This window comes from Phyllostomus discolor, chromosome 9 (genome assembly GCF_004126475.2).
Source record: "Phyllostomus discolor isolate MPI-MPIP mPhyDis1 chromosome 9, mPhyDis1.pri.v3, whole genome shotgun sequence".
NCBI lineage: Eukaryota > Metazoa > Chordata > Mammalia > Chiroptera > Phyllostomidae > Phyllostomus > Phyllostomus discolor.
Genome location: NC_040911.2, coordinates 70,776,822 through 70,802,463, shown reverse-complemented (window position 1 = coordinate 70,802,463; position 25,642 = coordinate 70,776,822). Strand labels below are relative to the sequence as shown.

Sequence of the window (25,642 nt, the reverse complement as noted above, 5' to 3'; positions counted from 1 at the left end):
CAGAATATTCTCTGTATCTATGGGTCTGTTTCTTTTCTGTTCTGTTTGTTCATTTTGTTTTTTAGATTCAGTTATTGATGGGTGTATGTTAATTGCCTTCTTCTTCTCCTTCTTCATCTCTGTCTTCATCTCCTTTCTTCTTCTCCTTCCCCTTCCCCTTCTTCTTCTTCTCCTTCTTCATCTCTGTCTTCATCTCCTTTCTTCTTCTCCTTCCCCTTCCCCTTCTTCTTCTTCTCCTTCTTCTCCTTCTTCTCCTTCTCCTTCTCCTTCTCCTTCTCCTTCTCCTTCTCCTTCTCCTTCTCCTTCTCCTTCTTCTTCTTCTTCTTCTTCTCTTCTTCTTCTTCTTCTTCTTCTTCTTCTTCTTCTTCTTCTTCTTCTCCTTTATCATTTGTTGCGATACTGGTTTGGTGTTAACAAACCCCTTTAGCTTTTTCTTGTCTGGAAAGCTCTTTATATATCCTTTAATTCTAAATGATAGCTTTGAAGGGTAGAGTAATCTTAATTGTAGGTCTTTGCTTTTCCTGCAAAGTTTCTGTTGAGAAATTAGCTAACAGCACTATGGGAACTCCCCTGTAGGTAACTAACTGCTTTTCTCTTGGTGCTTTTAAGATTTTCTCCTTGTCTTTAACTTTTTGCATTTTAATTATGATGAGTCTTGGTATGGGTCTCTTTGGGTTTATCTTGTTTGGGATTCTCTGTGCTTCTTGGACTTGTGTGTCTATTTCCTTCACCAGGTTAGGGAAGTTCTCAATCATTATTTTTTTCTTTTCTTTTTTTTAAAGGATTGTATCTATTTGTTTTAGAGAGGGGAAGGGAGAGAGAGAGGGAGAGAAACATCAATGTGTGATTTCCTCTTGTGTGACCCCTACTGGGGACCTAAACTGCAACCCAGACAAGTGCCCTAGGCTCGGAATTGAATGGACAACTGTTTGGTTCACAGGTCAGCATTCAATCCACTGAGCCACACCAGCCAGGGTTCAGTCATTATTTTTTCAAATAGATTTTCAATTTCTTGCTCTCTCTGTTCTTCCAACACCCTGATATTGTGAATTCTGGTGTGCTTGGAGTTGTCCCAGAGACTCCTTATACTATCTTCTTTATTGGGGGAGAGGGGCTTGGGATTCTCTTTTTTTTTCATTTTGCTGTTCTGATTGTTTTTTCCCCCTTATATTCCAAATCGCTTATTTGATTATCGACTTCATCTACTTTACTGTTGATTTCCTATAAATTACTCATGTCACTTAGTGTATCCTTCATTTCTGACTAAGTCTTTTTTTATGCTGTTGAAGTTCTCACTAAGTTCACTGAGCATCCTTATAACTTGTGTTTTGAACTCTGCATCTAGCAGATGGCTTCTCTCCATTTGGTTTAGTTCTTTTTTTGGAGTTTTGTTTTGTTCTCTCATTTAGGACCTGTTTCTTTGTCTCCTTATTTTAGCAGCCTCCCTGTGTTTGTTTATATGTATTACGTAGAGCTGCTAATGTTTCCCAGGCTTAGCAGAGTGGCCTAATGTAGAGTCCAGTGGCACAGCCTTCCCATTCACCTGAGCTGGGCACTCCAGGTGCTCTCCCCAATGTGTGAGCTGTGTAACACCCTGCTATTGGAGTTGAACTTTGATTGCTGTTGGCCGGTCAATGGAAGGGATTTATGTCCAGACTGATCAGCTGCAAGGACTGGCTGTGACCACTGGGAAGGATCAGCTGTGCAGGGGCCCATCTCATGGAGCTGGACTTACTCAGTAATTTACTCATTTCAGACTCAGTAAATAACATTTTATATTGCAAATTATTTTAATATAACTAGAAAACGGTGGTATCTGCCCTTATATATCCCCCGATGCTGATAAATATGCTACTAGAAAAAATTTGATTTATGAATTTTGCTGGATCTTGGCCTTTTAAGGTACTCTATGTCCATTTAATCTGCAGTGTCCTTTGAGCCCCAGACAGTACACTGGTATCCAGAGGTAAGATGGAAAATGTTCATAATCATTGACTAGTACTGATTTTATCAGCTTGGATAGTACCAGACTAAGAAAATTATCCATCTGGGCCAGGTAATCTGTCTTTCTGAAAAATCACTAAACCACATCCCTAATAATACAGTCACTGAGATAATTTCCTTTTATTGAATAATTTCATCATTCAGTAACACTTTTTAAAGCTTGAGGTATTTTGAGCACATGGTTTAGGGACATCATTTTAAAATATGAACTATCAACAGAATTTCAACATAATCTCAGGAAAATAACTTATTTCCTAAGTGGTATGAAGCAAGATTTTTCTATAAAAGAGAAAGACATTTCTATAGAGCTTTTGCTTTTTTGAATTAAAGTCAGGAGTTAGAGATGAAAACACCTTTCCTCATAGTTGCCTTATAGCTCTGCTGCATCTGTTCTCAGTGCCAAGGGTCAGTTCTCTCCTGACACTGTTGGTCACTCCTCCCACACGAAACAATTTCCTCACTTGGATTCCTCCTACCTCAATGACTGCTCCTTTCCAATCTTTTCTTTGTTCCCACTTGTATCACTGCCCTCTCAATATTGAAGAGCCCTGAATTCAATTGTTGAATTTGTATCTATCAATATTCATTCTTGGTGATCTCAGCTAAACTCAAGGATTTATATGCTTATGAATCACAAATTTTTACCTCCAGTCCAGATCTTAGCTCTGAATTATAAGTTTGAACATCATACTCAATATATCCACTTAGATTTTTTTAAATAAGCATCCAAACTGAAATTTCTTATTTAGAAATGTACTCATTCTCCACAAATACATACATATCCTCTCCTTAGTCTTCTTTATCTTAGGTCATGGCAACCCCATCCTTCCATAGTTCAGGCCAAATCCTTGGTGTTCACCTTCACTAAACTCTTATTTTCCTATGTTCAGTCCCTCAGAAATCTATTGGCTCTTTCTTCAAAATATACATAATATCTGACCATTTCTCACTCACAGCACTTTACTTCTCCCATTCTAGTCCAATCATCATCATCATCATCATCATCATCATCCTCTCTACTTAGTTATTACTGTATTCTCCTAATTTTCTCCCTGTTTCTGACCTTGTCCTCCTATAGGTTAATCTCAACATTGCAGCTGGAGTGATTCCTCAGAAAACAGAAGTCAGATATGTCACTCCTCCTCTTCAAACCCTCTATTGACTCCCCCAGCTCATTCAGGGAAAGCCAAGTCCTTACGGCATTCACAAGGCCTTGCTTCATCTTCTGTCTTTTTCCTCACTCACTGCATTCCCACTTCACAGGTCTTCCTTACTGTTCCCTCACAGAAAATCTCTTTCTCTCCTGCCCCCACTTCCTTCAGGTTCCTACACAAAAGTCACTTTTGTTAAAATGGTTTTCTAATGATCATCTTACTTAAAATAGCAACAATTGGGGACTTTGTATTTTTCTTTTTTTACTTTTCTATTTTATTGCCATCAGACATACCATGCATGTGCTTTATTTTATTTTCTGTCTACCCCACTGAAAGGTGTGCTTTATGAGTGCAGGGATTTTGTCTGTTATTTTTGTATTGTAAATATTTGAATTAATGAATTGCCATGGCAATGATGTTTCCCTTAAGGTTGACCTGATAATCCAGCCAACATTTCTTTTCAATTAATTCCTTTGCTCTGTTTTTCCCCTTCATGTCATTTGTAGATGTAGATTATAGAAAGTCTACCAGGAAATACATCTGAAGAGTGAGAACCAAGGAGGACAGGGATGAAGGTCTCAGGCAGTGGTAAATTCTAGAAGCCAGTGGGGGAGGTCACTGCTTCAAATTTGCCATATAATATCTTAAGCTTCTCCAGAATGTGATATTAACTCAAAGTTTTCCAGGACATAGTAGTATCTGAGAAGTATCTTTAACTCTGGAATGAACTCACACAATGTAGTTTTTCTTTTTCTTCACATACTTCACTGATCTATATGGTCAAAATACCCAAGATGGCTACCTGCATGGGCCACTAAGAATTATAGGACACTTGCCTCAGGATATCTTGAGCTGTAGGGTCAAGAGAAAAATCTGCATACAAGTAGAAAATAATTCATCTTATATTTCTCTGCATTTTTAAAATCAATGCTCAGCCCAAAAAGAGATGATTGTCATTCATTAAAACATTAACTTTAAACTAATAAGCAATCCTTTTTGGATCTTTTAGGTCATATATATGACAGAGGACTCCCCCCAAAATGGAATTATCTTCTGGAGGGCAGGACCCTTGTAGTACAGGCTTCCCCTGCTAGGTGAGTGTTCTAGGAACCCATCTGTGACTGTGTACTGGCTGGCATTGTTGTGAGAGGCTGCATTCAGCTTCTGGAAATTTTTTCTGAAGATATTTCAATGCATTTGCCCATTTCATGATGGGTGATCTATGAATGCACCTGCCCACATCATGGTGAGTGTTCAGCAGTTTTTGATCAAAAATGACATGACCCCCATGCCCCACCCTCCCTATTTACCCAATCTTTTACCCCAAGTGACTTTTTCTTTGTTTCCCCGTATGAAAAAAAGTTTTCAAAGGGAAACATTTTGCTGATGTGGAAGAGGTGAATGAAAACATGGCAGAAGCACTAAAATGCATCAAAATTAACAAGTTCAAAAACTGTTTTGAGCAGTGGAAGAAATGTCTTGATAAGTATATTGCATCAAATGGAGAGTAGTTTCAAGGTGTCTGAATTTTAAACATATAATCATAAATACACAACTTTTATGAATAAATTCCAGTTTTTTATCTCTCCTCACATTGTTGAGATCACGATAAGCTGACTTTTCTATATAGTGTATCTCTTTCCAATTGTTATAAAACTGTTTTAAATTAGACCAAGGCTATTTTCACAGTTTGTAAAATTGGTTTATAATCAAAACTGTATTTTTTAAAAGAGAAAAGCATATGATGTAAAACTATAAAAATACTCATATGTGGAAGTAGAGTTAAATACCACACATAGAAGGTCTGAGCAATATTAAAGGAATAGGAGTGATGTGATGGTGAACTATGAAAGGGCAGTTGGGAGCATTTATCTAAGATCTTTGGTCAAGATAAGCAGACTAAACAATCGCTCTTACATATGTTGTTTGCAGTGCAGTCTGAATCAGAACACTCTAGGGCAGTGTGCAGGAGGAAGACTCCAGCAAATATCGTGCTAATGCTGTCTCTTTATCCTCATTCAACAGACACTAGCACCTAGTCTCTGAAATTGGAGACCTAATATCTGATATACAGACACAGATGAAAGCAAAATTTATTGTCACCCATTCTGTTCTCTCCTTGTCACAAGTTACTATCATGAAACACATATAGAAAATGTGGGGAGCACTGCAAGTTACAAATCTAGTCAGCATCATCAGCTGGAATATGCTTTGCATTTCCGATTGCCTTGCCTCCTCCTACTCTGATATATAAAGGTCAGGTTAAATATCTCTCCTTCTCTATGTAAGGTATCAGCACAATTTTTTCCTCATTCTCTTCTCATGAAGCAGGTGGTTGAAACTAGGCAATGCTTGTCTATTATAGCCATCATTACAGAGGGTATGTTTCCATATTCTGTATTCATCACAGAATAATCTCTTCTGAGTATTTCCTTTTGCTCTTTTGATAAATAAGTGTTAACAGCTCTGGTTGAATTTATACAATTTCCAAATGCTTCTCTATACATTTTTAGTCTTCTGTAATATAACATTGTGGTGCTATTGTGGTAATAAATCCAGAAGAAAGAAAACTCACCTTACCACCCCAGAGTGATCTGAGTTTTAGAAAATTACCCTATGTAGGGGTTACACATAATGATTACTTTATTCCTTGAGTTTGCTCACCAGGGTCACCTTCTGTAAGGAAAAATCAAGGGGATTTTCTGAAAGCTGACTTAATCTTATCAAAGTGGCAGATTTTAAAAGGTGATTGCATATTTCTATCTTTGTCCATTGGTTCTGCATGAGTCCTCATCTTTGCAAAGGAAAACGACATTTCTCCTGCTGGAAGTTGACAGAATACACATAGAAGTTTTATCTTGTAAAGTTCTTTGTATATGAGGCTCTTGAGCTCTTATATCCACAGAAACCCCAATCATTTACAGATTTGTGATTCTCAGTATGGGATGTGTTTTACAAATTTTCTTTCTACATGGAGTATGACAATGTTCTCTGTGTGTCCATATGACCTTTTAAATTTTTATACAGTAATGTTTGCTTTTGAATGTGAACCTTAATTTACATTTTTCTAAATAAGATATCCTAGTGCACCTCATTGGAGAAGGTGCAAAAAGAGAGACACAGACAGGATTTATCAATTGCCTGAATCATAGGGACCTACAAAACATGTTCCTGACAGCACTAGTGAGTCTAATGACAGTGGATCTGGAGACAGACAGCTCTGAGTTCCAGTCTTATTTCTGTGGCATCCTCATGAATTTGGGCAAGTTATTTGGTTCTTTCATATGAATGCTGAAAACATTAAAATGAAATTACAGATCTGAATTCAGTGTTCAGTCCCAGCAATTGAAACAAGTAGGCTGTTGGTGGTTGTTATTTTTCTTTTTCCCACTTATTCCTGTTCCCATCTTTACTATACTACCTGAATTTACAGTTTTCTATAGGCAATAGGTAGTACTGGGATATTTTTTATCATTTTGTTCATTGAGAAGTGTTTGGAGAGATTTTTTTTTAAAATAGGGGCAGTATAGTTGAATGCCCATGTACCCCCCCAAAATTAGATGAAAAAATAGAACAGAAAAAATAGAACAGGCAAGGGAGATTACCTGAATTAATAGAAGTAATAGTGGAACATTGCAGGAAGCTGAAGTTAGAGCTAACCCAGGTTGTTGAATATGATGTTTGCTGTTCCAATTGGCATAATTTTTTTCCTAAGGTTGGGGAGAAGCTCTACCTTGCTATATCTTGTGTTGGTCATATGTATGTGGGCTAGAAAAGGAAAAAATACAAAGACAATGGCTAATTATAAAAGCTTACTCGAAAAATTCTTAATCTTTCAGGAAATAAAATGAACTTTACAGCTTTACCAGATTGGCAATAGTTATATTGGGCTTTATATGATTTTAATGAATGTGGGTTTTAACAAAACACACACACATTATTGTTATTTTACCCTTTGCATTATTGTTGAAAAAACTCCTACTGTTTAAATTATTGGATGTATATATTCAATAAATATATTATATTTTATATATACATATATACACACATATATACATACATACATACATATAGATACACAGGGTCTGGCAGAAGTAACACCTGTGTGAGTATGATTGGTAGGGTAATAATATAGGTATAATAATTTATAGTTTTAATTTAAACATGTTACTTGAAAATGTCATATGGTGTGCTTGAGTGTGATATTGTTATGTTACAGAATTACATGCTTATGATTTTGTAACAAAAGAGTTTATAATAAAAAAGGGGTATTATTTGTGCCAGACCCTGTGTGTGTATATATTATTTATATGTGTGTGTGTGTATATATATATATACACACACACACATATATACATATATATATATAAAGTTTCAATAGAATCTTGCCTTCTTCTACTCATTTAACACTTTCTGAAGATATAGTGAGGATAGATCTTAAGGTAAGAGATTGTCATCTTTAAATGCCTTGTTCAATAGAAAAGGAAAACATAAGTTGTTATAGCTGGCCACACTAGAGGGTGGAGGTTCAAAAAGGAAAGAAAAGGAAGACCATAGCATAGATAGTGTATCATCGGTGGCGTTGGTTCCATGCTACAGATCCCACTTACATGGTTTAAGCAGAGAATAATACGGCCAAGGCTGAAATAACTTGAAACATGCCTGACTGCAACACAGACTGTACAAGCTGAAACATCCCTACTGCTGCTGCTACCACGTCTCAGCACATATGACAGAAACTCTGGCACCAGTCCTGAAAAGAACCAGATACTCTGCTGCCATGCTGTCTCAAAGAGCCATCCTTTCATGCAGTTGATGCTTGATGTTTCTTGCTTTTGTCTTCAAGGTTCACTCAGTTGAATCAGCTTTGGGGACCCTTATTACATGACAGTCCATTGCAAACCTGTGAAATGGGACCTCTTGACCTTCTGTTATAGGGCTGTGAAAGTAAGCTGGAAAATTGGAATGGATGCTTATTGAACCACTTGTCAGTCTCTGCCACTAATGGAATCTGGCTGAATTTATTATGGGTGTTATGATTATCTGTACATTTGACTATTGAATAAGTGGAAACAAGAAAAATAACAACCACCAACAGACTACTTGACCTGATTGCTGGGACTGAACACTGAATTCAGATCTGTTATCTTATTTTTTTTAATGTAAGCACATCCAGACAGCAATCTTTAAAGTTTTTCCCATTTTTTCTCTTGGATACTAGATTTCTTGACTAAAATAGACAGATAGGACTCACCTAATCTAGATATTCATATGTAACTATATCTTTTGTAAGGTATTTTATAATTCAGAAATTTATAAAAATGATAAAAAATATTGATTAGGAATGAATGTATCTTATCTTTGGAATAAGAACTACGTGCATTGTGTTTAATATTAACTTAAGTGTAAATGTGCAAAACAGTGGGCATACTATGGGTTCAGATATTAAAGTCTAGTTCCACTTTATTAAAGAATGACTGAGGAATATTTCTTTTTTCTTTATTCTAGACTCAACCTTGTCCAAATTTTATAAATCTGTTTCTAAATTTTAGCTGTTTTTACTCTACACTTTTCTATGTTAGAATGCCATTTTCTTTTTTCCAGGAGCTCTATTACTATTTGCAGAAAATCATTGCTTTTTTCTTACACACTTGATCAAAGTTCTCTTTGAGGTACCTGCATTTTATCATGTTACGTACTCAACTCTGCAAAATGCTGGTGATGTGCTTTATACTTTTCAACCCAGTAATGGCTGGACAGTGCTTTGTCCACAGACCATTTTAATCTGAGTCTGCTGCTATGATGATATACTACATTTTCTGTGCTGGCATCTAGTGACTCCCAAAAGGAGAACTGGGTCCTAGGATAAGCAGAAACACAGTTATGCTTATTTCTGGATAGGCTTAATTATACAGCTACTTGCCTTGGCTGCAGGAGCTCAGGGGTGTTGCTGTTTTACCCTTTTATGCCCAATAACTCATTGGGCCCAGAGGCAGTTTGGCTGCATGACACTGTGGGTATAGAATTACCATTCCATCTCCATGGCTCATAAATTCTTAGAAACCCTGGTAAGTCACCTACCTAAAGCTCTCTGCTCATTTGTAAACAAATTTGTGAAGCCTTTTTCAAAAAGATTGTAGAGATATACATCATTAATTAGGATTTAGACTGTGCTAAGAATAAAAGCTTTAAAGGGTACTAAATTTAAAAATATTTTTAGTTTTGGAAGGTGTCGAAGGGTTACCTAATCCAACTATCAGGAAACCACAGCAAGCAGTAGTAAAGTGATTTGCCCCAAATCACACAGCATTAGTACAAAGCTGAGATGAAAACTCAGCTCCCCCAGCTGCCTGGCTGGGAATGTTGTAAAGGTGCTTTGCACCTGTCCATGGCCCTATGCCTCACATCTCGTCTGAAGTGCACACACGATGCCACTTGCTAGAAGGAACTACCCTCTCAAGCATGCCTATTTGAAATAACCATGAAAAATATCTCCCTTCTCAAATTCACCAGAGGCTCTCCATTTTGTGACAAAACTAGATTTAAAATATGCACAATAAATCATACCAGCATTATTTTCATATCTAAAAATACCTTAAGAACACTTTTTCTACATTAAATCACTAGCTTTCCACTAGCTACAACCAGCCATGTTAATTATTTACACTTCAGGTTTGCTCTGCTCCCTTATCCTCTTAGGGGAAAAGTAAGAGAGGTTTATGAAGGGATATAAAATGAAAAATTAATTTTTAACTTTTTATATTTATTACTAAATACTTTTTAAAAGTATAAATTTGTGTGTAAGTGAAAATAATTGCAATCATCACATTTCTAGTTTTCACAAATTGTGTTGTAAAAGTAGAATAATTTCTCATCACTGCATATAAAGCCATATTGAGTTCTCAAGTGTTGACTCAAATAGGGAAAAATGGGAAGTTGGGATCAGCAACATTTATATAGTCTGTGGGGTTTTTAGCTCAGATTCTGGGTTCAAATGTTCTGATTCAACTCCAGATCTTTCATTTCTGAGTTTTGGAGATCCATGGCAAGTGACTTGCTGTCTTTTTACCTCAGTGTTTTCACCTGTTAAATGGGGATGTCAATAGCACCTTTTAGGGTTGGTAGGAGGTTAAGATGATGCATGTCAAGTACCTGCCAAGGTGCCTCACTCAGACCTGCTGCTCAGTATTAGCATTACAAATCTCTAGTTCCTGTTCATATTATTTTGTTCACTCAGAAGCTATTTATGGAGCACCTACCATGTCCCAGATATTGTTAAACTCACTGGAGACACAGAGATGACAGATGAGGTCCTTAATCTTGTGGAATTCTGAACATTTTGTCATTCAGAATAAAAATTAGAGAGCAACAAGAATGCACATACACAGTCATACACATACATATGCAAAAGAAGAAACATAATTTTTTGAAGAAGATTTGTGATTAGTTTTGGGAAACTGAAAGTTTCAAGTGAACTTCAAATAATTTTTAAACATATAGACATAATTTATAAATGAATAAATACATTCATAGCTTCCAATGACTTATTAAATGCTCTCTATTAAAAACATCAAAGAACTGGGTAAGCTTAAGAATCTAGGGACTTGCCTAGCAGCCAGGACACTGATGTTCAGTGAAGCAGGAGCTGCCCCCAGGGCACAGGCACAGTGAACAACCTAATCATTAGTGCTGTTCAGCTCGCCTTTCTTGTTCTCTTTATCTTCACACGAATGAGGTGCTGCATCTTCTCCTTGTCTCCTTTCACGTGCATCACATAAAGCCTTGTAAAAGTCATCCTTCCTTCTTCTTCTGCAGATGTCTATACAAACACCTCCATTATAATATTCTCATGATCCTGAAGGATTATTTGAAGTTGAAGATTGAATAGCAGAGAGAATAATAATGAAAGATGGATAATGGTATAACTGTGATTTCTAGCTACATTGAAATATGATCCCAGAGTGTTTTTCTTTATAAACAAGCAAAAATAATTTTTGAGATTTTAAAAGAAATATTAATACAATAGAGTAGTTTCCAGAGAAAAATTCTCATTTGCTATAACTGCCTTTTATGTTGTTGTTTGTTTTTCCTTTTTTTCATGAAGAATTGTCAGAGTTGTCAACATCGTGCTTTGCGGCTTTTGAAAGCTTACCATTTAACACAAAAAATTCTTTATCCATGCTGGAAATTAAGATAATTTTTGGGTAAGTTTGGAGTCTTTTTCAGGTCTATTACAATCATATATGTAAATAACACACTATCATTATCAGCAGCAACAAGGACAGGGCTGACATGGATAATTAAAATGTTAATGTTGGCTCTTTCAAACTGCATTCTCTGAATCTTAGCACAGAAGGAAAATACTAGAAAGTGTCTAAAATATTTTAGTTTCTATTGGTGTAAGTGGTTCAATGTCTCAGACTTTTATTTTAATGTTGTAATCTATGTGCGAATTGCTCTTATAAGAAAAAAACTATTTTTTCAGAAAATAGTAATTTAAAATGGACAATAGTGTGGTGTTTGCAGGGGGAGTGGGAGGGGTGAGGATAGATGGGAGTATAAAGGGGATAAATTGTACTGGAAAAGTACAATAAAATATTTTAATAAAAATGAGTAGTAAAAATATTGCTATTTATGGAAAAATAACACAAGCCATTGCTATTTATGAAAGACACTTGTTTTCTCTGAAATTTGCATGATGGGGATGTAACTTTTTATTTTATGTAAGACATATGTATATAATATTTATTTTGTGCTAGGAACTGTTTTAAGTGTTTTAGAGGTGGTGACCTAGTCAATCCTCATAACCTATGAGACAGGTATTATTTTTAGTCTACAGAAAAGAGCTCAGGAACTCAGAGAGGTTGAAGGTATTTAAAGGTTATACGGCTGCTAAATGGCCAGGAGTCCAATCCAGTCCAGCTGACCCCAGATACCCTGATTATGACTAATCTGTACTGCTTTTCTCTGTAGAATTTGAAAGATTTATATGTAAAGAATATTGCTGATAAATTCAGGGGACTTTGCACTTTTGTAGCACTGGGACACTGGAGGGATTCAGTGTGATCCCTTCAATGACAGCAGTTCCTTGTGGTTATCAGTGGGTTCAAGAGGGTGGCTTGGCCAACAAGGGTGAAGCAATGAAGTTAGGAAAAGCTCCCCAGGCAATTCTAATATTCCACTTCACACTCCAAAATGCAGCCACTGTGAAAACCCCTGAATTTTTGGATAAACTCTAAAATAGCTATCTAGTGAAGTGCTACCTGCCTTGTGTTGCAGCTGTCACATCAAGGGATCCCAGATGCTTACGTTTGTTTCAACTGGCTACATTAGGTCGAGTGGGAAATGGAAGACAAAAACACATGTACATTACTGGGCCCCACCTGAGATGGACTAAACCTCTGGAGGAAGCCTGAAAACTCAGTAAACTCAAAACCTGTGCAAGGCAGATGAGCTGAGAAATGTGCCCATCTAACCAGTAATTTGTCTGCCCTTCTGGACCCTCCAGGATGTCAAAGTTACCTATAAAATGGATATAAATCTCTGATGGGACAGGATGTGTACAGACAACTGTGAGGCTAGTACCCGATTCTAGATAAATATTGAGGCAATATAAGACAGACACATTCTCATAACTCTATCTACTTTCAACCTGTCTTCCCATTAGATTAGGTGTCTACATCAATCACAGTCTCAACAAAAAACAAATGACATATTCATATTAGTAAAAATTAAAGGTTTAATAAAGGGACTCTTTAGAGGGAGAGAAGCATCAGAGGGCCTGTGACCTTCAGTTGAAGACAGGCCTCCAGGAGAGAGAGCTGGGGGATAAATACCCAGACTTTACTCTTCTCTCTTCCTGCAGTCTCCTGAGGGGACTTCCTGTTGGCTCAACAGAAACCCAGGAAGAGATGGGCCTTTGATGCAGTCCATGTAAGTCAGCCCCCAGGCTCAGTGCAGGCTAAAAAAGGAGGCCCCGCCGACTAGGTCAGACAGAAGGTATTTGGCAAAATCCTACCAATCCTATAATTCACACACACACACACACACACACACATTTAGGGCAAGATTTTCTATTCTTTTGTAGAAAAATCGAATTATTAATCTATTAACTCAGCTTCTGTATCTTCCTGAGGTTTTAAGAATAAAAACTCCAGCAGCACGTGTCCTGTTTTTTGGCACATTTTTTAAACCTGTCAAGGTCTTTTGAATCCTGGTTTTGTCATCCAGCACAAGGGCCTTCTAACCCAGAAGCTGCATCTCAGAATCTCTTGCACAGGTTTTGAGTTTACTGTTTTCAGGCTTCCTCCAGAGGTTTAGTCCATCTCAGGTGGGGCCCAGTAATGTACATGTGTTTTTGTCTTCCATTTCCCACTCGACCTAATGTAGCCAGTTGAAACAAACGTAAGCATCTGGGATCCCTTGATGTGACAGCTGCAACACAAGGCAGGTAGCACTTCACTAGATAGCTATTTTAGAGTTTATCCAAAAATTCAGGGGTTTTCACAGTGGCTGCATTTTGGAGTGTGAAGTGGAATATTAGAATTGCCTGGGGAGCTTTTCCTAACTTCATTGCTTCACCCTTGTTGGCCAAGCCACCCTCTTGAACCCACTTATAACCATAAGGAACTGCTGTCATTGAAGGGATCACACTGAATCCTTCCAGTGTCCCAGTGCTACAAAAGTGCAAAGTCCCAGGAAGTGGCGGTGTGAGGGCTGCTGCACTGCTTAGCAGAGCCGTGGTCCAGATGGCAGCGAGTGCCCTAAGCTCTCCACCTCCCCCCCGCCCGCCAGCCCGAGGCAGCCGGAGCCCAGCCTGTGGCCCCAGCAGCAGCGCAGAGAGCAGCCCCAGTAGCAGCACCATGGCCGGGTGGAACACCTACATCAACAACCTCATGGCTGACGGGACCTGTCAGGACGCGGCCATAGGCCATCATGGGCTATAAGGACTCGCCCTCCATCTAGGCCTCTGTCCCCAGGAAAACCTTCGTCAACATCACGCCAGCTGAGGTTGCTGTCCTAGTTGGGAAAGACTGGTCATTTTTTTCGTGAATGGGCTGACACTTGGGGGCCAGAAATGTTCTGTGATCCGGGACTCACTGCTGCAGGATGGGGAATTCACCATGGATCTTCATACCAAGAGCACCGGGGGAGCTCCCACCTTCAACATTACTGTCACCATGACTGCCAAGACGCTAGTCCTGCTGATGGGCAAAGAAGGTGTCCACGGTGGTATAATCAACAAGAAATGTTATGAAATGGCCTCCCACCTGAGGCGTTCCCAGTACTGACTTCATCTTTGCCCCCAACCCTCACTGCTTTTTCACCCCTCTCCTTCCCATACACACACATACACCATTTTTATTTTTTGGGCCATTACCCTACACCCCTTGTTGCTGCCAAAACTACATGGGCTGGGGGCCAGGGCTGGATGGACAGACACGTCCCCCTACCCATACCTCTCCTGTGTGTGGTTGGAAAATTTTTGTTTTGGGTTTTTTTTTTTCTGAACAAAAAAAGATTCTACTAAATAAAAAAAAGTGCTAAGTCCCCTGAATTTATCAGTAATATTCTTTACATACAAATCTTTGACTTGTTTTGCATTAACTTTACTATGCATGTATCGCTATGTTGTGCTAAAAATATTATGGCAAACTTTGTAAAGATTTTGCTGAATTTCAATCATATACACCTAATTCACCTACCCACCTGCCTACTTATTGATCTTTCCTGTCTTTCTTTCACCAATGGTAATTGTTCTAGGGACCAAGCATTGTTTTAGGTCTTAGGGATACTGTAGTGACATTTGAAGTTTCTGCCCTCCTGAGCTTGCATTCTAGTGGGGGGAGCAAACATCCAATTAATAAATAAATGCATTAGTAAAAAATATTTGAATAATGATATGTGCTATAAAAGAAATACACAGAAGAATGTGAAGAAGCATAACAGATGGGGGAGTAGAGGCTATTTCAGAGAAGGCCTTGCAAGGGATAAGGTGAGTTGAAAACTGAAGGTCATGAAGGAGCCAGTCTTGCATAGATCTGGAGGAAGAGCATTCTAGGCAGTGTGAATGCCCTGAGAAGGGGGTAAAGTTAAATCTTTACATAACATATTGTGGCTATGTTAGGGTGACTTGTCCTTACTGACTCTGTGTTGACCAGTGAAGCAATATCCTCATAAACCACCTGCTGAAAATATTTCTGTCACCACAAGCTTTTAGCTAGCCCCTCTTTACTTGTGCCTATAATAGAATAAAATAAGATACTTAAAAACTGCTGGCAATCTAAAGCCTTAGCAGTAAATATTTGTACCTCTCTTCTCCAGGGGCTGATCCAGGGAGCTGAAGCTTTTCTACTTTTAAGAGCTTACTTCAAGGAAAGTGATAAGAAATTGTAAACAAAAAATTACTGGGACCCTACCTATACAAGGGAAAGGCCCAGAAGCTTATGATTAATTGGTTTCCTGGTAGATCCATCTCTGCCTGGCACCTTTCTATAGTCAAGAGAGTGAGTCAGATACAGACAGAGCCCTGGGGAGAAGGCTCTGCAGGTCCCAGGACTGGGATAGGCATGGCAGCTCACAAGCAGGAAGGAAGGCTGCTCTTCCTGGGAATAGCCATCGAACTATTCCTGATCACAGGTGGTGAAGAGATGGGGAGGAAAACTTGTTTTTGTAGTCATTGAATCAGGACTAAGTTAGAGGTAGGAGAAACAAAGAGTTAGATGTAGGCTACCACTACCACCTGTAGTTTATATGGAAGCTACTGAAGGATGCTTTAGGCAAGTAAATAAATACATGTAAAACAATGCAAAGTAGGAAGGACTAAATGATGTAAACGAGGTAAAGAGAGAAAAGGGTAGGGAAGGTCGGCACCAGTGTGGGAGGTGGGAGACTTAGGGTGTGTTGGTGGGCTGGAGGAGGAAGACTAGGACATGTTGGGGTGGTGGTAGGGGTGTGGGTCTCAGACCTTATAAGGGCTGGCGGGGGGCAGGTTGAAGTAGTAAGTAAAAGTAGAAGAGATGGTAGGAGGCAGGTAGAGGGTGAAGAGGAGGTGGTTGTAGTTTTGGGGGCAGAGCTGGGTTTCAGCTGGGCTTCTGAAGATTAATTCACCCTGCCCTGTATGAAATGCTTCATTTCATTTCATAATTAGTTCTGAATTGCAGAAAATTGTTCTTCTAACTCAGACAATCACCTCTCACATTACCAAAACAACTTACCTTAATCACAGTCAGGAATTCTGCTCTGACTCTGGTCCAGTTTGAGGTAGAGAAACAGTTTGGTTACAGTGTTGTGACATTTGGCTTCCAGGCAACAATAATGAACTTTTTAATTGGCATCAACCTCTTGGTTTTCTGTGGCCAGTCCAACCTTGTGCTCCTTTTTTCTCACTTTTGGAGGCTGCCAGATGATCAGTTATCACCTATCACTAAATATCTGATATCAATCATTTCTGTGCTTTTAAGATATGTTCATATATACATTAAATACCATATATGACTTACTGTGGCTTGTTTTAATTGTCCAGTTGTTTAGACTTATCTGTAGTTCCAAAACACAGAAGAGTTGTCACATTTTAGGGGGTTAAGATGTTCGATGTTTGAGTGTACTCTGAGGGTTTGACCCTAACTGAAGCCCAAACCAAACAGAATTTGTGGTGGAGGAGATGCTTCTTTTCCATTTTCCTCTCATGATAGTTACAGGTCAAATGGCTGCAGAGCCATTGTGTGGTCAGCGCTGAGGACAGTTTCAAATGTTAATGTTGAATGTCACATATGAGCTGGAAATCATGCTGTGCTCCTGAATGTAGTTTTTAAAAAGGCTTGCTGTATGCTGAGGTGTGACTTTTGACTAAATTAAGATTTATGCATAAGAGTCTAGATTTTTAGAAAGAGTAGAAAACTAATTTTTTTTTGTTTTGTTTCTGAGTGTTCAAACTTATGGCTATATATTTGCACAGAGTACCTTATATTCCAGCCATCTATAGATGAAATAATTTACAATGAAAAGAAGGCTGTTTCCTTTCCAGGGTACTATCCAGTGTGGGGGTTTCTAAATGCTAATCAATTCCAACCTCAACTACTTTACCTGCTGCCTCAAAGGCTGGCAGCTTGTATTCATCACCTGAATGGCAGCTGTTTCTAACCTCTTTTCCCTGAAAAGAAAGAAAGAAATTAAATAAAGCTCTCGCATGCTAATCACTGACATTCTGAAGAGACAATTGAAAAAAGCTCCAATGTGAGTGTAAAGCAGACTTGAATTAAAAGATTCTGTCTCCATCAACCAATTGTTGAATTTTGACTAGACATTTGTGAAGCACATGGTGAAAGTGTAGCAGATGATGATGAGGCAGTGTTCTCATGAGTGAGAATGTTGATAAGGTGAATCTAAAACAGACTTTATGTATATTAAATGTCTATATTTTTGGCAATTTGAACAATATACATTTTGAGGCAAACTGTGCATGCTTTGCAAAATGCATATGATTTTTTTTCTTATCCATTGCATTTTTATCCAAGTGTTCTACAAAGTGTTTTTCCTTTACGGTTAAATTTTAATTGTCTCATAATAATGGTGATATCATATTGTTTATCAATTACAGAACTATATTTGTCAAAATGAGTCTTTTTCTTCCATTATAATTTCAATTTCTACCTTTTGCAATAATGAATGTGGCTAAGAGCATTTGACTGACTTCCCTTAAATCAAGTAATTGTTATACAAGGACTATCTTCTCATATAATAAACATGCCCCCAGTAGTCTCTTGGACAGAATTATATAACCTTCATGAAGGAACAATATCTAAATATTAACAGTGGTTATGTTTCTTTATTTGTTTAAAGGTAGCTACCACTGAATCTTATCTTCTTATGGCCGCCTTTCTGTAAGGACCCAAGTATTGTTCAGTTTCAAGTTCTCTATCTCTCAGAATATATATATATTGCATTGAATTAAGTTGCTTTGATAAAGCCTGTATTTGATGCCAGGAGGTAGGTTTATTTTTCTTAATGTTTTAATGCATTGGCATTCAGTAATTTTACTATCAGAGGGTAAAATTTACCTCTATTGGTGCACAGTTCTATGAATTGACATATATGTTCATGTACCCACTTAACACAATCAGAATACAGAGCAGTCTTATCATCTATCTAAACACCCTTGTATACTATCCTTCATAGTCAGCATACATTCCCCTCGCCTCTAATTCCTGGCAACCACTGAGAAGGTATTTTCTTGGTATTAAAATACATAGAAGATTAAGACAAAGATGGAAATGAAGTTGAAGAAAGAGGAGGAAGGGAAAGAAGAGGAGGAATAAAAAGAAAGAAAAGTGAAGGAGGAAGACAAAGAGGAGGGTAAAGAAGGGAAAAAGAAATGAGGTAGGGGAAAGAAGAGAGGGGAGGAAGAGGGAAAAAGGACATTTAGGGATGTAACTTGGTATCACTCCCGCCTCCCTGGGCTGCAATGCAGAGGAAAAACTGAGAGACAAACCCTAGGATGCTGACTGGGATTGCCAGTGAGAGCACCAGCTGCGAGGCAGAGGGAGAAACAAGATGTGTGGGCAGATGTGGGCTTTGTGTCTTGACAACCCCTCACTTCACTGCTGAAGACTATGACCACTGGTGGGATCTTTCCAGACTTTCCTGAACGGCTTCCTCATAAGTCTTGGAGAACCACTGCTTCGGTGCCTTCTGGATGAGGTCACTAAGTCGACCCCTTCCCACTCTGGCTACAGTTTCTCAGAACTCCCACAGACTTTATTGACCTTTATCCACTCCAGCTTGACCATCATATTTTATAAACCCTAATTCCTGTATTAAACTCATATTCCCAGAACAACTTAGACTGGCTTTGTTTTTACATGCCAAAATCTAGACTGCTCAACCATATTTTAAAGAGAAATTTTGTATTTGTAATCAATATTTAAAGTTGAGAGATTTCTTTTTTAAAGTCCTAACTGCCTTTTTCCTCTGACAAATCAGAAGGTCAGGAAATATTGGAGCAGCATTCTTGCCTGAAGACAATTGAATGGAGCTTAGAAGGAGCTGCACCCTTTAGAAAATACATGATTCTCCACTTTATCCAGCTTGCCTCAGTCTTCACACAATCTACCTAGACTTGGCAGACTTTGTGTTTGTACCCCTTCCTCTTTAAATAATATCACCTTAGTCTAAGAAAAAGGAAGTTTTTGCAATTACAAAGCTGCTTTCTAGGAACTCCTGTGCATTTGAAGATATATAAGAGGAACCCAATGCCTTCAAGATGCTTGGGGAAAAAAATGAAGGGCATAAAAATAAGCACTTTGCTGTCATAACAAAGCCTGTGGAATGATCCTTTTGTAAAATCAGAAAACAAACTCAGCAGCTCACCATTTGGATATTTTTAAAATGTCCAAGTAGATTTTTCAGATTGATTTTTACAGCAGTTTCACTTGTTATAGATGCTACAATTATTACTGATGTATTTTATCTGCATTTGATTAGGAATGCTACAAAATGTAAGCTTAGTAAATGTTTTGTAACAAATGTAAATTAATTGATATACAAGTAAGAAAATTCTTGTTTAGAGTATTTTATTAATTGTTATCTTGAAATTATATGTGTATGTATATATATACCTATGTTATGGGAGAAATTCCCAGAAACTCTGTCTTCACTGATGCAGTAAAGAATTATAGGCCAGAGAGCCTACTACCGTGCAGATGAGGTTTACTAATGCTAAATTCTAGTAGGAAAGCAAAAGCCAGGGTGGCTAGAGCAGGAACGGCAAAAGTAGGTTGGCAAAAGGCTGGATGGCCAGCACTGGATAGTCAGAGGGCAGGTGGCCAAAAGGGGTGGCCAGGGGCCCCCTGACCAGGGGTCCCCTGTGTGGCAAGAGAGCCACAATGCCAAGAGAAGAGGCCAAGAGAGAGAGTCTTTTGTTCTGAGGACTTACATAGTTGGTGGGGTGAGGTTGAAAAAAATTACATTTTGATTGGTGGGTAAAGGCAGTATCAGCTTTCCAGGGGGAGATGTGACCACCTAAATATAAGTATGGGTGGGGGTCTGTTAGCCTGAATCTTTATCTTGTTCCAAACTCTATTTGTTCATTTTGCATACATGATGGGAGGCAGGCAGTTAACCAAAACTGTTTTATGGGTTTTTCCTTTGGGTACTGTGGCCCCCCTCTCCTTCCCCCTCCCAAGCCTTGAGATAAATATGCAGCCTCAAGGTTTTCTTTTTCCTGGCTAGTGAAGATGGTACACACACACAGACTTTCAAGGGCTCCCCTGTCCTGCACTATCATAGTTTACTTGTTTGGAATGCCTGGCAGCCTTATCAGACCAGGTTCAGGACTACTGACTGGGTCAACATGTAAGCTCTTGCTTTTAGCCTGTATTAAGGTCTTTGTTAGACTGTAATGGTGAGGGCCCTGCTTTATTTCCCCTCTGGCTGCTCATTCCACTGTAATACCTAAATGTGCATACTTTAATAAAACGTTATAGTTCTGAAAAATTTGAGCTTAAATATGTTTCATATACATTGTCCACAATAGTCTCTTTAATACAAATGTCATTGTTAGGTTAATTAATTCTATATCACAATAAACCCATAATTACAGTTGCCTAAAAGACATACATATATGAAACTCTATTTTTTGATCTGCTTGACATGACATAAATATGGTAGTATATAATTTTTGAAGCAGAATTTTTACTTTATGTTGTAGTGTTTTATGTGCTAAAATTTATATATATATATATATATATATATATATATATATATATATATATGTAAGACACTGATCTTTGTAAAATCAACATCTGTTTTGGTTTGTTTTTCCTTCAGGTGAAAATAGACCTCAATTTATCAGTGCAGAGAAAAGAATGTAGAACTGCACAGTGGTAGATGACGGCACATTTCATAAAATAACTCATAGAAACTCCTTTTTGTTGTTGTTTTTTGTTTTTTTAAATTCGCTTTAATTCAGCCTGATCTCTTTTGGAGGGGGGGGGAATAGATCCAAATTTATATTCTGTCCCGATTACTGATAAAAGTAGAGATAATGTTTACTTTTGTGTGTGTGTATTTTTTAATTTAATTTTAAATTTTTTTGGTGCAGACAAAGAAGACATTTATTTGGGAAACTCAAACACTGTGCAAGTTTGATTCTTTCCATATGGCCATGTATCTGGCCTCCAGATCCTTGGCGCAACCCACTCTTTGTCTCCTAAATATTTCTTTGTGTTTTTGTATGAGTAGAGCACATTTTTAAAGTTGGTGGGAGTTCCCTGTTAGGGCAGCTCCAGATTCACTGAGCAAGCTAGGAGGTAGTCTCTGTAGTCTTACAGAAGAGGTTCATATAATTCAACAAATACACCTCTTTTAGAAATGCATTTCAGCCCTGGCCTGGTAGGTTAGTTGGGTAGAGCACTGCTCTGATACTCCAAGATTGCAGGTTCCATCCCTGGTCAGGGCATATTCAAGAATCAACCAACAGATGCATAAGTAAGTAGAACAACAAATTGATGTTTCTCTCTCTCTCTCTCTCTCTCTCTTCTTCTCTCACCCTCTCTAAAAATCAATTAAAAATACATTTCACTCTAAAATTTGCATTTCTAATAAATTCCCAGGTAATGTTGATAATGCTGGCCCTACAACTATACCCTGAGAACCACTGAAGCAGGCATTTATATTCTCGACTACAATATTCTTCTTAGGTAATTTTTTCATGGAACAGAGCAAAGGATTGAAGAAGGATTACATCTTTCAACCTTTGAGCAGTGTTTCTAAAACAGTAACCCCATGGCTCAGTGCTGACCCAGTGTCAGGTGCAACAAAATAAGAATTTTTGTATTTACTTACATCTCTCAAATATTTACGGAAGCCCATATATATAGCATTCAATGTCTCATTAACACTTTCTGTCTTATTTTTGACATCCTCAAATTTTAAGGAGCAGCGTGATCACCTACCCAAGAGCAGCTCTCACTCTTCCAGGCCATCACAAGACTGTCATCAGGCCATCTCAATCTAACTTTCCTCTGGCACAGAGCAAATGTCACACCCCTGTGCCTCTACCACTGCTGATTGCTGTTCCTTTGGGCAGTGTTGATTTTATTTTGCTTTGACTATGTTTTAGGAGAGAATCTTTTTGCTTGGATTTTGTCAGAGAATGGCTTGTGGTATGCTAAGCATGCAATGCACAAATACTTGAGCACAGTCAGGAATGGCTGTTAACCAAATATTTCCATTCCCTCACACTTGAAACTCTTGCCTATGTTTTGGTGGCACATTATTTCAATCAACTTCTCAACTGGCTTTGTCCCTCCTCAAATGCCATTTGCTTATTTTGGCTTCAAACATGGGTGGCACTTGTCACTCATTATTGTGACAGGCTTTTGCTAAGTACTTTACATACATCTCCTTTCATCTTTCCTATGAGTCTATAGCCTGGGAAGTTGGGTGACAAAAATACTCAGACAATAACAATGATAACTGTTCACAGAAACTCTAATGGAAACCTAGACCCATCCTCTGATCTCTTGCTGGTGCCCCCTATCTGCTCAATCCATGGTGCTGCAACTTGTAGAATCACCCTCCCCCAGGGAAACAGAGAAGAGCAGAGGATTGCATCCACTGGGGTGACAGACAAAGGACAAAAATAACTAGTACCTAGGGGAAATTTTGAGAAACTAAGGCTTGGTGATATTAAGTACCTTGCCTAAGGTAGGAATTTCCTAAGTAACAGAATTGGGATTTGAACCCAGGACAATTTGATTCAAATTATAGTCATCTCAATGGAGTATGCCTTTCTTTTAGGATCCTGCAAAACAGATTGACATTATTGCAAAAACAAATTATGTGTATAATCAGTATTACTTTTTTATGTATATGAGGAAATGGAATCATCCAGATGGGAAGATGTTCTCTCCCCCACCCTGAGGTACTCTAAAATGGAAGGGTCAATAGTCAGTTATAAAAATATGCACACTTTCTACTCTGATAGCAACTTGGCAATGAGTACAACTATCAGAATTATGCTATAGAGCTTTACCCACATGTTTCACCAAGGCCAAAGTATTCACTTTATTTATAGATTATTTTTTTCCTCTGTAAAATCAAAACTCAAATGTGGGACTAAAAACGGAGTTGACTTTTCAAAAGTAATCTTTCTATACCCAAGTTTAAAATTTTAACTCTAATTAAAGTTCAACGTAGAAATGATATATTATCTCTTAGTAGAAGAAATTCTTTAAAATAACGGCACTACTCTAACTATTGCAGAGCACCCACTTTCTGAAGAATTTCTTCTCGCCTTCAAAGGCAGAGTTTTATTATTGGGTTTTCTATAAATGTTCAAATGTGACTTACAGATCAAAAATCACAGGTTAAGAAGATTTGGTGGATTTTCAGAAATAGTTTATAAATTGATTGTAGGTCACTGCTTGTCTCAAATGAAGCATCAAAGTCATGGTGAATAAAAAATAATACTGATGGTTGGACAGTTGGGTGAGCTGATTGCCTGATGAACTAGCCTTCTTTTAAAAAATATCCTCTTATCATGGTACAAACATAACTGGCTTATTAATTTATTGCATATACGTGTTCTGGCACAAATAACACCCCTTTTTATTACAAAATATTTTATTACAAAATCATAAACATGTAATTCTGTAACATAACAATATCACACTCAAGGATACCATATGACATTTTAGGTGAAATGTTCAAATTAAAGCTGTAAATTATGACACCCATATTATTATCCTACCAATGACACTCAAGCAGGTATTACTTCTCCCAGACTCTGTGTGTGTGTGTGTGTGTGTTACTATGTGAAAAGCATGATACTTCAAATATGCTTAAATGTTAATTTTACCCTTTGGTAATGAGACTGCTATATGGGAATGATTATGGAGTGTACCTATCATGTACCCAACATTCAACATACATTATCTCTGAGCTTCTCAATAATCCTATTATATTTTTATTGTTTTTCCACTATACACTTGTGTAACTGAAGCTTAGTAGAATCAAGCAACTTGGTAAAGGTCACAGAGTTACTACAAGGCAGAGTTATGACTTTAACTCAATTACATGTAAGGACAAATACAGTATTTTTCTAGCATGTTTGCATTTATTGTTCCTTCTTGAGCATCTCTGAGGGAGTGTCACCTCTGCGCAACTCTTGGCAGTAAGAGACATATTTGTTCCTGGTGTTTTGACTTCTGAAAAATCTAACTCTTGAAAGTTTGGGGTCAGGCTAAGGTAAGAGCTGGGGTTTTGTTAGGGTACAGTGCACTTGGGACTTGGCCCACAGCAAGGTTAGGTTCTGTCATTCTAGGCCACTAGAATGTCCCACCATGGGCTTCCCAGACTTGCAGAGTCTACAGACCTTGGATGCTCATTAGGGACCAACTTATACTCCTCCACTCCAGAGTAGATGATCTACCACCTATCTCTTCTATGATGCCACATGGCAAACAGCCTTACCTGGGCCTAAGAGAATGATTGGGTCAGGATCCAAGGATTCAGAAAAGAATGATTGAATCCAAGGATTCATGAGACTTGGTGGGGCTTAAACACTAGGATTTTAGAATCTTTTATAATAATCATCATAACCCCTCCCAGTCCAAAGATCTGGTTCCATCAATAAACCAGCAAGCCCAGAAATATCTGGCAACATAAGCAGTACCACAGTAGGTATGACTTGGCACATGTGGTTTTGGTAGGCTCATTGTTTCAGGTGGGGATGCCTGCTCAGTGCACAGGAATTTCTGGGGAATGTGACCGAAGTTCCAAGGTTGCACCCTGGACTGCCTCTGGACCTCAGGGTCTTCATTGAAGTGAGTGTCTGAAGTTGTGGGAGAGCTGACTCCTGACAACCCTAGAGATATTTTTTGTACCCCAGGGCTGTCACAGAGCCTGTATTAGGAAGAATGCCTTAGTACAATACTAGAGACTAGAAGAACTTGCTGTTTCAGGCTACAGTCCTCAAACTTGGAAGTTATTGAAAAGCTAAGGATGACTTATCAGTTTCCTGGGTCTGGTATTTTATGCCAAGCCACCAGGGAACTGCTTAAATTAAGTATATCTCCCTCCAGTATCAAGTTTATATGTGGAGAATCAATGTATCCCATTGACTACCAACAAGCATCAGTTTTTCTCTGTGTGTCAGTGGTAATCAGTTAACTCATGAGTCATGAGGATGTGGAGTGGAGGGTCAGAGCCTTGACTTCTGCAGTGGTCCGTGGTGCTCATGAATAGGCCAGCTCTGAACTCATGGTTGCTGTCTAGGAGGTCTGGGGCAGGTATCAGATCACCATATGTAAAAGATAGTGAAATTCAGGAGCAAAAAATCCAGTCCTTATAGGACAGGAATCCCTAGAGGCTAACTCACTGATCAGGAACTTCTTGTGGGTAAACCAAGTCCATAGCAAGTTTTATGCTTTGCTCAATGATGGTGACTAGGTTTCATCTCAAGTACTTTCTGTAATCAATTA

The 25,642-nt window shown here is 38.3% G+C and overlaps 1 protein-coding gene and 1 pseudogene across 1 annotated transcript in view; both read left to right on the top strand.

Moving 5' to 3' along the window:
- The window catches only part of MACROD2 (mono-ADP ribosylhydrolase 2), a 2,132,804-nt gene that overhangs the window by 966,618 nt on the left and 1,140,544 nt on the right, over positions 1–25,642 (top strand). The window lies entirely within an intron of this gene.
- On the top strand, positions 14,006–14,478 carry LOC114506200 (annotated as a pseudogene).